Genomic DNA, 8,457 nt, shown 5'->3' on the forward strand with positions numbered 1-8,457 from the left:
AACCCACCAGAGCAGCTGAAATCTTGTACGAGTAGATGGGTCTACAGGTTGCCCAGACGAATTTTCCTTTTAGCTGTTTTGTAGGTAGCAAGCTGTGGAAAATAGGTTAAAGATGAGCTGAGAAATAGGAAGAACAAGGAGCAGGAGTAAAAAGGGATGACAGTAGTGTCCATGGTGTTTTCTCTTTCTTGCCAGACCTCAAAAATGCCATAATAAATAAGATATTTTTCATCTGTCCCTGTCTCATATGTTCCCAATACAGCACAAGCAAGTTGTACGTCAGCTGGCCTCCCTCTGGCTCTTCATCCCCTGTACCAGGTGCCACTACTAAGTCCACCGATCTGCAATCTGTGACACTTTTTTGCAGGACTGTGCTCACGGGGAACAGGTTCTGCCGGGTTGGGTATAACCCACAATAAGGGAGAAGCGAGGGCTGTGCCCTGGCAGCTGAGGCGATGAAAAGGGAAGATGGCTGCCAGCTGGCTTTTCACCTCCCCAAGCCAGGGCATTGCTGACATAATGGAGAAAAGTCTTTGAGGGAGACTCAATATCAGTATAAAATGGTTGTTCAGGTTCCACATCAGCACACAACCAATTCCCCTACACTACTGCACATGCATAATCCTCTCCATGTTCTCCAGGGCTGACCAGATCAGGGTCAGGACCTGGTGACAAAGGACATTGCACAGCTGAAGTACTCAATCCCTTTTTCACCTCAGTCTTTACTGGTAAGGCTGACCAGTTATTCCAGGCCCCTGAGGCAAGTGGCAAAGTCTGGAGCAAGGAAGACATACCCTTGGTGGAGGAGGATCAGGTTAGGGAAGATTTAAACAAACTGGACATAACACAAATCCATGGGACCTGATGGGACACACCCACGAGTGCTGACCTGGCTGGTGTCACTGAAAAGCCACTCTCAATCATCTCTGAAAGGTCATGGCAGTTGGGGGAGTCTCATGAGTACTGGAAGAATGCAAGTGTCATTCCTGTCTTCAAGAAGGGCAAGAAGAAGGATCTGGAGAAGCTGAAGTGGTCAGCCTCAGCTCAGTCCATAGGAAGGTGATGGACCAAATCTTTCTGGAAACTGTTTCCAGACACCTGAAGGACAAGAAGGTGGTTGAGAGCAGTGAGCATGGCTTTACAAAGAGGAAATTTTGGTTAACCAACCTGATAGCCTTCTATGATGGGATGACGGGTTTTGGTGTTGAGCAGGTGGAAAAAATAAGCTGACAAGAATCCAGTAAGTTCAACAAGGTGAAATTCCAAGTCCTGCACTGGGGGGACGAATAAGCCCAGACGCGAGTACAAACTGTGGGCTGACTGCTGGAAAACAGCTCTACGGAGAAGAGCCTGGGGGTCACAGTGGACAACATGCTAACCATGAGCCAGCAATATAACCTTATGGCAAAGACAGCCTCCTGGGCTGCATTAAGAAAGCAGGCTGCCACGAGGTCAAGGGAAGTGATCCCCTCCACTCACTTCTGGAGTCCTGGGTCCGCTGCTGGGCTACCCAGTATACAAAAGGTACGTACTTACTGGAATGAGTCAAGTCAGGGCCACAAAGATGATTAAGGGACTGGAGCAGCTTTCATGAGGGGACAAGCTGAGGGCCTGTTCAGCCCGGAGAAGAGCAGACTCAGGGGGATCTTATCAATGTGTATAAATACCTAATAGGACTGTCCAAAGAAGATGGAGCTAGACTGTTCCCAGTGGTGCCCAGTGACAGGATCAGTGACAACGAGCACAAACTGAAACACAGGAGGTTCTGTCTGAACATCAGGAAGCACTTTCTTACTGTGAGGGTAACTGGCACAGGTTGCCCAAAGAGGGTATGAGGTCTCACTCCCTGGAGATATCCAAACCCACCTGGACACAGCCCGGAACAGCCTGGTGTAGGTGACCCAGCTCTGAGCAGGGAGGTTGGACTGCGTCATCTCCAGTGGTCCTATCCAACCTCAGACATTTTGCGGTCTCTGATTTCTGCTTAGTTTACTAGAACAAAGTGAATGGAGCATTCTGAAATTTCTTACCCTAGACTATGACCATACTTAATTTAACTAAATTAATTTGTCTTTTGTTAAAATTTTCATGAAGAAGTTATTAGATTAGTCTGATTTTATTTCTGGCTCTTATTCAGAACTTTGTGATCCCATTAGCAGTCCCTTTTTATGGGGATGAAATGTTTTGGAGTGCTAGATTGAATATTTTCAGTGGAATATTTTATAGCAATTTTGGTTGATACAGTCTTAAATTCTTTCACTGGATACACCAAAAAGAATGATAAGGAGGAAACATAGGTATTTAAGTGACTTCATATACCCTTAAAATAAGTAGCAATGACATGAATAAAGACTTCCATTAAATAAATATAAGGACTTGCATATAGGTATGTTTTTAAGACTGTTTGCCGCAAATCATTTTTCCAAAAAACACATCACTGTGCAAATTCCTCATTTGCATAGTAGTAAAATTACCAGAGTTGATAAAACTCTATGTTATCTGAATGGTTTTCAGTGAATGATTTCTCCTCATTTAGACTTTATATTCCTTCCCAAATTCATTCTGAGATTATTATTAAATCCTATTCCATATTAAATTAAAAATGAAATACAGTTTCCCTAGCATAGGAGCATTAAAAGGTCACTCCTACGTACTCCTTGGTGTCAGTAATCATATGCACATGCAGGAAGAGTAGCAATACGTACAACCTTTCCAGATGGCTGTTCACAACTGCATACAAGAAGAGGTCAAGAGCTAAGAGTTCACCTAGTAGAAAGCATTTTCTAGCATGTTCAAAGTGGAAATTGTATTTTAAAGTAATTACAGGCCATCATTTTTAACACTGCAATATAGCAATATATAAAAGCATAAGCTGTAAGTGTTCTGGACTCATTTCTCTGCCACTAAAATGTTATTTGCTTCCATTACCTTAAATTCAAATAAGCCGGTGGCACTGTCTATAAAGTATCTCTCTGTTGCAAGAAGAAGCCATGAAGAGGCATAGGCAGGGGGGTAGAATAAAGATCAGATACACCAAGAAGAGGTGAAGAAACAATGAATAAAGACAAAGTGGGAAGATGACAGACATTTAAAAAGTATTTTCATAGTCTAAGCAATAGTACCCTAGTGAGCAAAGGTTTCCAAGTGATGCCTGATTCTATTTCTCCTTTCAACATTTTCTCCCCATGTCTTTATCCCCTTCTTTTTCTAAAAGCCCTGTAGGTTTTGCAACTAAAAATAATTAGTCCTGTGTCAGACTTCTCCAACATTTCACGGCAATAGTGTGCATAGGTAAAAAGTCTTTTACTTAACAATTTGTGACACATTTGGTTTAACATGCTGTGGACAAAGCAATGGCATTTTAGGACATTGGATCCATCCCAAAGGGTGAAGCGGTTGCACATGTTTAACACATCTCATGATTTGATCCTTGTAGTTGAAATTAAATTTCTAGTGATTCCTTTCTAATAAGACCCCAATTTCATTCATTCTCACCTGCAGTGGAGTAATTCCCGATCAATGAGGGTCCGAGGCTAAGCATGGAGAAGAAAAGAGCAGACCAGCTCACGCTCTTTCCTCACCTCTCCTCTCCTTTGGGCAAGGTCCAGGGGCTTCTTCCTCCTCTCCCCACCGTATTTAGCCGGGTCTCCTGCCACGTTGCTTTCTCGAGAAAGCAACGCAAGCAGGACAAGCAGCTCCCATCTCCTCCAGCCAGGCAGTGACCAGTAATGTCCCCACTGACCCGTCACCACCACAAGCACCCCCGATTGCCCTGGCCCCGTGGCCTTGCCCCAGCTGTGCCTGCTCTCCACAGGCATCACCCCTCACCTGAGCTCACATATTTCAAGGCTTTGAGCTGCCTGCGACTTCTGTGGAGCTGTAAATTTACCTTATTGTAAGTATGAACATAAAGGTAACTGCAAGGACGTGGTGATTATAGTATTTAATGTATGCCTGTTTATATTGTAGTTACAACTTAAGCTAATGAATTCGATGTTGTTAAAGGTTTTCCCAATGTAGTGCTTTAAAACAGAAGAGATTAAAGTTGGTTTATATTCAAATATTGCTCATTTCAGATCTCGTAAAATTTCTAACAACTGCCTATGGTTTGAGAATAAAGAAATTAAAACACACTTAAAGGTCTATCAGTAACATGCTATTAATTTAAAAGCTGAACAACATTTTTAAAATTTAATTTTTTAGAAACAAAACCTTGAGGGAAGCCTATTTACAAATCATGCTAATTTTTAAATTGTTTTAATAGAAATTCAGTTAAAATGTTCTATTTCATTTCCTTCAACACTCAATTGACAGTATTTCTATGATATGTATTTTATTATATACTTATATATTTTTATAATCATATAATCTTATTATATAATGCATTTTCATTCCAAAAAATAAACTCCTTTTTTTTTGTAGCTCTTGCCATACTTAAAGTACTGTACAAACATTTCTATTTAGTCTTTACAGCAAATTCTGTAAGACAAATATAAGTTGTTCTAAAAAGGAAAATCAGAAGGGGAGGTTAGGTGACTTGCCAGAAAGTCACAGCAACTGTTAACAGGTTGTGTCTTGTAAGCAGTGCACAAGGCTTTTACTATATTTTCTGTTTTGAAAAAAAATGGAAACATTCTTCATATATGAGAACATTAAAACTGCACAGTTAATTGTCATTATAGTGGAGAAAATAATAATGTGTGATCACTAGACCCAAATGTTTTTACTGTGATTTGATGGATTACTTGAGAGATGACAGCGAGAAACAAAGATGAAGATGACAAGAGATTTATTGCTTAATTCATTATTTGTCTTCTAAAGTCTTTTTCCCTCACGTATTATTAATACTTGCTAAATGGGAAACTGCTGCCATACCTTGTGAGACCTGCTCCAGCATCCCTGTCCTGACATCACGGCTGATGCTGGCTCTGGTGACTGGGACTTGCCCCCGGGGAAGGTTCTGCTGCGTAGGAAGCAGCTCCATCCCACGCCCAGCCTGGGGCAGGATGCACCAGCCACATTCGCATGCTTGGTTCGTCCTGCATCCTTGGCCTTTTCAAAAAAAATGGACTTTGAATGCTGATCTGTATATTTAAGAGTAAGATTGTATGCCCAGGATGAAGCTTTGCTTCCTGGCAAGCAGTGGCTTCAGAAAGGTTCATGGTTTTGAGCAGAAAACTGACTCATTCTGAATTCCTCTTACAGTGAGTTGGCTGAGCGAGACAATGGCTATGTGGTTGTGGAAGTCCTGAGGAGGAGTAGGAATATGACATGCTTTATACCATTAGTAAAATCAATATAAGAAAATGCATCCAGAGCTGGTAGTCAAAAATGATGTAGAAAAATTGGAAATGATCGAGAAGATGGCCACAAAGATCAGGGCTGAAGATAATGCCATCCTTTGAAAAACTTTCGCGCAAGTATTTTTCACCCTTTGCCCAGGAACAAGGAACTCAGCTTTCAGCTGACAAATAAGTAAACAACATCTTAGACCTTGTTGTTGTGGTGACAGCCTTGAAAGTATAAATCAAGTGTAAACTGATCTAGTGATACTTTCCAGACCTTAAAGACATCACGGGATGATTGCTGAAGAACATGAAGTGTCCTACACATATGAATGAAGTATTAACTCAAACCTGCAAGTGACAGCCTATGGTGCATTGAAAGCTGAAACAGCACAGACAGTATGAAATAAATGTCATATCGGACACACCATATAAATCATGCTGTGTGCAACTGTATGCACTGTTGTATTTAATCAAATAACATAATCCCTAAAAATAAATATTTGCTGCCATAAAATTTCCACTGCAGTTCCACAAAACGTAAGGAGCTTGCCTCAGATCATGCTTCCAAGGCAGATAAATCAGGGCTGTGGTAAGTGAGCAAATCTTCCATCAAAGCTGGCCTAACTTTAGCAACATCATAAAGAGTGACAAGCTGTAGACTGAGCCTGTCAGAGAATGGGTGCATTTATTAAAACATGCGATTTATCCCTGAATTTAGGTGCTGCACTGCACTGGTGTCGATTCAGTGAGATGGGGCAGAAGTGCCTGTAAGAGAGAAGCAATGATGAGGGTGGCTAATTAAACTTCTAAGGGAACAGCTTTTGACTTACACTATCCCATAATTTGCTTTTCCTTTAATGACTTCCCTCTGTCTCCTATACATGTAAATTACACTGTCTGAACATCCACTGAATGCCAATTTGAGCAATGTTTTTCTACTTCCATTCTCTTTCATCCAATTTCTGATCCTCAAAGCCATTAGAAAATTTGTTGATATTCAATTTTCCACCAGAGAACACTATTTGGGCCAATTTGTATTGGTCAAAATTATGATATTGCATTTGGCAGTGTCTATTTACACTGGTATTTTCTACTCAAAACCTGTTAAACCAACATTTCATATTTTTGGAATTTTCAATTTTTCTTTGAAAAGAAAAAATATCAGGAGTTTCATTAAAATATTCAAACCCAGCTGCTTAAATTTGATATAATCAAAGTAGTTTGACTGTCCTAAGCAGCTTTGCAGATGGGTCATTAAAAATTTTTGCTCACTCAATGTTGAATAGAAAGAAATTCACAATCTGAATTTTGCATTGAATAGAAAATTCTTTTTCTGAATAACAATGTTCTTTAAGTCCAAAGAATACATCATCATTTTTTATGTTTGACAAATGTGAAACATCTCAGTAAAACTGTGTGGTTCGTGACTCTGTGTTTGCTTGTTACTTTTGGCTTTTGTCCTACAAGTTTACAAATACTTTGATTTTTTTCTTTTTATGTGAAGAGTGCATGCAAGAAGTCAAGATAGGTTTTTGTGCCCAGTGTTGATTACTTTCCTATTGATATTGAACTGGTCTTAGAATTTCTGCCTAAAATTTTCTTTCTTTTGAAAGAACCTCTAATTTTCCAAGTGTATATTAGATTCAATGTGAGTATATTTTAGCTGAATACATACTAAAATTATTACAAAATGAAGGTGTTTTATTATTACTGGAGATGGACTGAGGATGAGCTGGTTTGTGCCTGATCTACTCCTTGCCCAAAGGACAGTGAAGGATGTGAATCTGACCTCACCCTCACCTCATCAACGATTGGCTTGGGACAATGATTTAAGGAACCTGTCTATGCAGTTTAGGAGTTAAGGCTGATAGTAAGAAATTTTCAACATATTACTTGAACATAATGTCAGGTTTTTGTCCTGGGGAATTAAGATCAGAAAGAGACAGCTCACTGTATTTGTGGGCAAGATCTGAAGGGCTATTCATCTGTATATGTCCTCTATGAGCCAAAATGTCATAGCCTGAAAAAGAGAAGACTGAGAAGGGATCTCATAAATACTTGCAAATATCTTAAGTGTGGATGTCATGAGGATGGAGACAGACTCTTCTCAGTGGTGCCCAGCAACAGGACAAGGGCCAATGGGTACAAACTGAAGCATAAGAGGTTTCAGTTGAACATGAGGGAGAAGTTCTTTACCTTAAGGGTGACAGAACACTGGAACAGACTGCCCAGGGGGGTTGTGGAGTCTCCTTCATGAAGATATTCAAAGCCTGCCTGGACGATGTCCTGTGCAACCTGCTCTAGGTGAACCTGCTTGAGCAGGGGGGTTGGACTTGATGATCTCCAGAGGTCCCTTCCAGCCCCTGCCATTCTGTGATTCTGTGAGAGGTGGAACTCAAATTGTATGAATTTTCTTTGTCCTCCTACTTACTCGGCACCTACCTGCTGGAGGAGGATGAGGGATGGAGTCAGACTGCTGACTGTGCAGTGGCACAGGAAAGGTGCATATATAAAGGAGGGACATGTGCAGTTTTTTATATTTTTTTTTAATGCTTCCTTTTTTTTTTTTTTTTTGACTCTTGCTCTTTGGACAGAGAGGATTGCCTTAGATTCAAGACTGTCTTGTATTTGGGCAAAAGAGTATATAGCTAATAGGCTTAAAGTTGTTGTGCAAATGAATGTGCGTATCCACCGTGAGCTGGAAGTGCTCCATCATGTCTTAGACAAAGCTGGGTATATCACACTGGCTTCCTGAAGTGGAAGAGGGTGCTTTTGCATCCAGTCTAAAGAAAGGTGCCTCAAAATGACTGGATTGAAAAACAGAACTAAATGCATTAATTTAAAAAAATAGTCTCAAGGTGGCAGGGTATGTTCTGTGAGGGGGAATAAGTTGAAGAACAGGCCACGCAGGAAGAGTTTGACCTTTCTTTTATGTATGTTTTTTAAGCTGCAGGTCTCTTCAAAGGCAGGGCAAACAAGCCATTAATTTCTTGCATGTATTCCTAAACATGAATGGCTAAATTGAGAAGGCTAAAATAGCCTAAGAGGCACTGTTTTCTGGAAGTTTGTTTTTGAATGACTTGGCAGCTTTATCTTTCTGAGTAAAAAGTAATGATGCAAGCAAATGTAATCCATTATGGCAATCTACGGTGCATCTGTATCTACCTCT

Source organism: Egretta garzetta, unplaced genomic scaffold, assembly GCF_000687185.1.
Source record: "Egretta garzetta isolate BGI_Z169 unplaced genomic scaffold, ASM68718v1 scaffold397, whole genome shotgun sequence".
Lineage (NCBI taxonomy): Eukaryota > Metazoa > Chordata > Aves > Pelecaniformes > Ardeidae > Egretta > Egretta garzetta.